The sequence below is a fragment of the Cavia porcellus genome, unplaced genomic scaffold (assembly GCF_034190915.1).
Source record: "Cavia porcellus strain 051 isolate PalLab524CR breed Dunkin Hartley unplaced genomic scaffold, mCavPor4.1 scaffold_24, whole genome shotgun sequence".
Lineage (NCBI taxonomy): Eukaryota > Metazoa > Chordata > Mammalia > Rodentia > Caviidae > Cavia > Cavia porcellus.
Genome location: NW_026947507.1, coordinates 11533803 through 11541278, shown reverse-complemented (window position 1 = coordinate 11541278; position 7476 = coordinate 11533803).

The window sequence follows — 7476 nt, the reverse complement described above, 5'->3', positions numbered from 1 at the left end:
TGTCAAAACAGAATACTGAATAGAGCAATACCATTAATCAGAATAAAGCAAAACATTGGTAAAAATATTTGACTTCAAAGAGATGGTAGAAGGAAATCCCCCTTATTTGCTATATTACATACGGTCAACCTCCCAAGAGATGCTCAGATCTCTGGATCCCATTTGCTAAGGGGCTAGGAGTAGGTGGGATGTTTGATTCTCAGCCATGCACTGGTAGGCTCATGATTGCTTAGCAGGGAGGCAAGTTGGTTGCTTGGTTTCCCAGCACCCTAAGTTCCAACATGGCGTGGACCTCAGGAGATCTCACCCTGAGGCAGCTGCAGCCAATTATTCTTATTATAAACCGGATCCTTATTTTTCTTCTGGCTATCAGTATTCCACTTTTTATTGAGAAATCTTGCATCTATAATCACTAACAATGGGCTGATTGCATTCTTTCCTCAGATTCTTATCTAGGAAGTCACCAAATGTTTATTTCTTCAGGTTTTTTAGGTCTAATATGATTTTAAATTAGCTGAAATATTTAGCTACTTTGATTCCTGTTCTTTTTATCCTAGAAGATACATTTTTTTGTTTTTCTGTTATCCATAATTTTATTTTTTTGCCCATTACTTTCTTTTTGATAGGGCTCATGCATATTTATCTCTATCTTTCCTGATACAAATCAATTTGTATTCCATCAAAATACAAGCTGCCCAGAAATGTGTATCTCTGTATGAAATACAGTGATAGATTTTTCTTTTTTTCTACAAGGGACACAGACGATACAAGTCCTATTAGGAAGAAAATTATCACAATATTTATGCATGATTGTTTATTTTCAGAACAGTTCATTTCAAGAATGTTAGGTTTACTTTTAAACACTTTAACGATACTTTGGTTAATGACAGATCATATGTGCAGTGGAGGTCCAATACTATGAAAGGAAAGATGAAAAAATCTCTGCTGTGCTGTGATATAGCTATACAGTGTCACAGCACAAGGCACTACTCACCTGTTAACAGCACTGCAGAACTGCCAGTCCTATAAAACTACTACACCATAATAACAAATGCTCTCTTACTGGATTATGAATTTACTAGTTCTTTAATATTATTTAAGTGCTTGGGTTGTTGGGGCAAAGTTATAATATAGAAACTCATTCATGAGATGGCAAACTTATATAGCTATTTCATGATCTGTTAGAAATCTCTGACCAAGTTATTGTTCTGCTGTTTCTGCTAAATTTGATTGACCCTGACAGTGTCTGTAGCTCAGCTACAGATGAACACTAAGTCAGAGTAATTGTCTATACCTTAAGGAACACTGGGCTGATTTGTGCTCATTCAGTAAAAGCCTTCTCTCCAGAACATTATGGTAATGCCCTTCATTGTGCTCATTCTGTAAGAGCCCCCTCCCTGATTCCTGGAGTGTTTCTATTATTTTAAGACTAGCCTGTTTGTAATGTAATGTATGTAACCAATCACATAACATTTGGTCATTTGCTTTGTATCCCCCACTTCTAATTTGATACAAACTAAACTCCTTCCTGATTCAGGATGATCGCTTTGGAGGAATTATCTTTGCAACAGTCCACTGGCTCGAAAATCCTACAGTCCACTGGTGTAAAGATTAAATGCTGCTTTCTTACATCCTCTGTACAAAGAGTCTTCCTTTTGATTTGGTTTTGTTTGGCTTCACTTAGGAAACTTCCTGCAACAGGATTAGGTATACAGCCCAAAGATAGAGTATTTGCCAAGCATGCATGAGACCCTAAATTTGATTCCCAGCACCGTAATAAACAAATAAAAACAAAAGAAAACTTTCTGTAAAATTGTATGTTAGGCCATTCTATCGTATTATGCTGATAGCAGCCTCATACATCTGATGTTTATCACAGCTGCTGATTGCACCACTTGCTTTTGTGCCTGATTTAATCTCATGTTGTTTTGTTCATCATATCTCTAAGAACGGTAACCTATACACACACACACACACACACACACACACACACACACACACACACACACACGCATGCACACACAGACCACTTAGCCTAGGTATGAATGTCTTATACTATTTAGGTGTGAGCAAGTGCACTTCATGACAAAATCACCTAACACATTTCTCAAACTTTATCATTAGGTGATACATAACTGTATCTTAAAAACTTAAAAAGCTTAAAAACATAAGTTTTAGCTGAATGGTGATGAATATGCAGACATAGGGGTTCTCAGAAGGGAACTGATTGTTTCTTACAATATTGTACTTTCAAGCTATAGTTCCTTTCTTTCTCAAGTCAGTATCAATTTTACGTTTTACACTGATAAATAAATAATACATTAAGCTGTTTCAACTATTCACATGCAATTAACTTTTTCATATGGTTATATTATCATAGAAGTCTGATTGTGCTTCCAGTTTTTCAGCCTTCTATTCTTTAATTGTTGGTACAACCAGTAATATTTGATACTGTATCCAATTTTGTTCAGCTACTACCCAAAATGATACTGCTTCTGAAAGCCAGTGACTGCAGAGTCTCACACTGGTGCAATTGAACAGAACCTGAGAAAGACATCTGCTCCCACCAAAGGACACTCACCAGGCTCAAAGCCCCAAATCTCAGCTTTTCTTCACAGTTCCAGCCTCCAGATCCACCTAGAACTCATAACTCAGGTCATCTTACAGTTCCAGTTTCCAGATTAGAACCTGTATTCCCTAATGCCAGGGTCCAAACTATTTCTTGCTGCCTGAGGCTCCAATGAACCAGGGCCCAGCCCTGCCCTGCAGATTGGCACTTGGCCAATACTTGAGAGTTGAGGTTCTGATCCCCCTGTTACAGACCCAAAGACCAGGATAGACTCAGAGGACCAAGGATCAAAGCTCACACTCTCAGAATCAGAGAACAGGCCTATTTCAAAATTAGGAGGGCCTGCACCATGGATCAAGGCTTCAGGACCGCCCTTTAGACTCAGTGGGAAGCGGGGAGATGTTTGTCAAAGGGCACAAAATCTCAGTTAGACAAAAATAATTCTGACAAATATTGTATAGTTGATAATCGTAGTTAATAATAATGTTCTGTATTCTTAAAATTTCAGAGAAAATAAATTTCATATACTTTTCTCCCAAAAAATTGTATTTGTGCGGTGATAGATTTGTTAAACTGCTTGATTTAATCATTGCACATGCATTTGTATACCATAAATACATTTCATTTTTATTTTTCCATTTTAAAATATTCCCTAAAGTAATAATTGCTATAAGTAGTTTGAACAACAACTACAGCAAAAGAACGTTCAACAGAGAATAAAGCCAGTTTGACAGTTACTCTAATGATCATCTAATTGTTACTCTAATGATCATTCAGTTCATCTAAGATAAGCTATTCATCACAGCTTAAAGAATCGTTGTGACCCACATATGGGAATTGATGGTTTACAACTGTGGATGATCTGTCCTCAGTTTGTTTTCTAAAATATTTAATTTCCTATTCATTTTAATTATTTACTTATTATCTACCATTCAACAAATTCCTGCCAAATACTATTTAGAGCTGTAGGGAAAGAAAGCAAAAAAGCCCAAGTACTAACAGCAAGATATTCAAGAAGATGAATCAGAGGAGATAACATAGAAATTTAAAAATAGGTAATAATCCTAGGTATTCATATATGCTGTGAAAAAAATGAAGTAGGAGGGGCTGGGGATTTAGCTCAGCGGCATAAGCGCCTGCCTTGCAAGCAGGCAGTTGTGAGTTCGATCCCTGGTACCGATAAAAACGAAAAAGACAAAAAAAAGTTAAAAAATGAAGTAGGGTAAAAGAAAGGCAGAGAGGGTTGGGGTGGAGCACATTTATAGATGTGATTCTGAGGATGGTAGCTCTGAGGAGACGGTGACTGAGCAAAATGCGACTGGCTACACCACGCATTTGGGTGGCCCAGTCGAAGAAGGGAACTTGAGGCTGGAGAATGTTGAGGGGAAGGAAGTATTTCTGGGGAAGAATCCTCCTCATTCAGCCTCATTCAGTTCATTGCAAAGATTCAGTCCCCATTTTCTTTCTGGGTCTTGGACAGAGCTCTCTTTTAGGTCCTTGTCACATAACCGTGTCCATCTCAGGGCCAGCGCTGGAGAAGTTCACTGTTGTTCAGTCTCTTGCACTTTGAATGTTGGAGTTCTACTTGATTAGACTAGGCACACATAGACAATTTAGATTTTGATTAGCTCAGAGTTAACCAAGTAATAATTACATCTGCAAGATTGCTTCTATCATGTAGTATGATCATGCCAGACCTGATACTTGATTGTATACCCAGTCCTCTGGATTACAGTGAGAAATTTAGGGGAACATTTTAGAATTATTTTCACCCTGTTGCCTCTTTTTAATATATTGATTTGGTTCTCCTGTACCCACAAAGGAATTTTTAGTTTTTATTGAATTGGTAGAATATAACTCTGTCTCATTGTAAGAAAAATTCAAACTAAACTAGAAATATTTTTCAGTAGGTTAAATCTTTTATCTCTAGGGAGAAAACATTTAAGTTTTTACTGCAAGTGAAAACATAGTGCTTTTTGTTTCAATCGTCTATTTTCCATGTTAAGCCGGCCAGTAGATGAGATCTAAATTCAAGTTCTTTTGCACTGCACAGAGTAGAGGGTTATGTTTTGTTGATTGGTGGTGTGCCAGTTAATATCTTGAATCTAAAAGGCAGCAAAGCATGAATATTACATATGCTACTTTATAGTAATAAAAAATATTTTATTAGCAACATTACCTTACATTTCTAAACAATATAGATCTACGTTCCAGTAACACACATCAAATATTTATGAGTCAGCTCTATACAAATCTGATTTATTAGTTAGAATGATATACTGTAATTATGATGAATGAAAACAAAAGAGATTTAGTGGGTGATTACAACATTTAAATATTTTTTAAAAACACAAAAGGGAGTAACTATTTTTGCATATCTAGTGGGTAAATCTAAGACTGAAAGTTGTAAGTTGCAAGGAGGCATATTTCAGTATAGGGGGAAATGTTTCCTTAAAATATAAAAAAATAAAACAGAGCTTCCTGAGCAGGAGGAGGCTGCCTGGAGAATTAAAGTGTTTCTCAGGCAGCCTGAGGCATTAAACAGGGATGTCTAAATGCCACACCACAAGTGCTGTACAGCAAGTTTTAGCCAACTTTATCTGTAAAAGACCACTTAGTAAATCGTGTTGGCATTTGTAGGCCATTCTTTGTTGTACCTGCTTTGTTTTGCAGTTATAAGGAAGAAGCAGGCATAGACAACACATGAGTCAATGGATGTGTGATAATGAATATTAAAACAACCACTGAGCCAGATTTTGTCTGTAACCTATGATTTATCAGCTCTTACACATCACATTTTCTGAATTGGGTGGAGAGGACTTTAATGCAAACCAAGCCCGTTAAAACTCTAAAATTTCAGCATTACATGAATTTTGGGGCCGGGTGTAGAAGGATGCAGGCATCATTGTTAAAATACACCTTCAAGAGAAGTTATCCCTACCCACCGCTCATTTAGGCATGTCTCCAAGCTGTGATAGAGAAAAATAATTAGATGGATTTAAGTCTCAAATAAATGAGAATGTTATGAACGTTTTTAAAAAATGGAAACTTGTGTATAAATTGCGTGACCCTAAGTCAAAATACATTTTTTCTGATTAGGAATGTTCATGCATTTCCACATCCATTTTGATGTAAAGATTATAAATAAAAATTATATTATATTATAAGATGATAACAATTTAATTTCTATTACATACAGTTCTCTACATTTTAGCTTCTTCCTCCACATTTTATTTTATTCATGCCATATTTATATCTTTCATATGTTACATATTCATGACAAACTATTATAGCTATAATACTTTAAGTCTTGTCTTTTAATTTTATCATATAATTATTTTTGCAACCAATTTAGTAGCAAATAATTCTGAAATTGACTAGTTCACTGAGTTTTTTAAAGATATGTTTTCATTCTCTTAGTGAACTCTTTGTTTCAATTTATGAACTTCCTTTATCACATTTTGCAAGACAGGCCTAGTGGTGTCAAGCTCCCACAGTTCTTGTTTATCTGGAAAAGTCTTTACTGCTCCTTCCTCTCTGAAAGGCAACCTTACTAGGTATAGTATTCTTGGTTGACAGTTTTTTCTTTCAGTACAGATACTCTTCATTTTAAAATGGGATTATATCACAATAGGTCCATTATAAGCTCAAAATATCATAAGGAAAAATGAATTTAAACTGATATACATCATTGCATAACAACACAGTATACTGTAGAGTGTTGATTGCTTTCCTTCATGATCACTGGGAGTTGAAGCTCACTGCTGCTGTCCAGCATTCCAAGGATGTATCACTGCGAACTTGTGGAAAGACTAGAATTCTATATTTGAGGCATGGTTTCTACTGAATATGTATCAATTTTGTACCATTGTAAAATTGAAAGATGAAACTTTGGGACCATGTGTACTCTCAATATGTCATGTGACTCTTTCCTAAGTTGCAAGATTTCTGCTACGACTTCCACTGAAATTCTCAGGAAGAGTCCCTTGTATGTGATAAGTTACTTGTCTCATACTTTCAAATTAATTTTTGTCTCTGACTTTTGAAAATTTGATAGTAATGTGTCTTCACGAGAATATTTTAATATTTGACACATTTGAGTTTCTTTGGGTTTCATGAATCTGTATATTCATTTCCCTCTTCACATTTAGGAATCAAATTTAAGAAGTTCTCTGTTATTATTTCTCTAAGTAAGCTTTTAGCCCTTTCTCTTTCACTGCTCCTTCTGGGACTCTCAGAAAGCTAATTGATTTTCTTGATAGGCTCTTAAAGGTCTATTAGGATTTTCTTCACTCTTCTTTCCTTTTCTTTTGTTCCTCTGAATAATTTCAAATGAACTGCCTCTGACTTGCTGATTTTATCCTTGTTGAACTGCCTATTTTGTTTGTATTGTCTTCCTGATTTTCTTTGATTGTTTGTCTGTATTCACTTGTAGCTCGTTAAGCTATTATAAGACAATCATTTTGAATTCTTGTGTAGGCAGCTTGTGGACCTCAGTTTGTTTAGTGACAATTATTTATTGGTGTTTTATTTTCTTCTCCTGCTGATGTTATTTTTCCCTGATTGTCAGTCCTTACGGTGTTGTGCTGGTGTCTGAACATTTGAAAAGTTAAGCACTTTCCCATCAGGGAAGTCACTGATCAGTTCATCCAAAGATTCTGGGTGGGCCAGTTCGTGGGGACTGGGAGAAGGCTTGGAACTAGAATCCTGAGGCAATTTGGCCTGGCCCCAAGAACCACCAAGGCAGACATGGTGACTATGTTCATACATGTATGCTAGCAGCCTTGATTCACTGGGGCTTCCAGTATCCTATGTGAGTGAAGACTAGCTTGAAGCTAAAATTGAGTCCTAAAATTGATAGTGGGTTGGACTATGAGCTTGCCTTTACAGGGATCACCTTTAGGGAA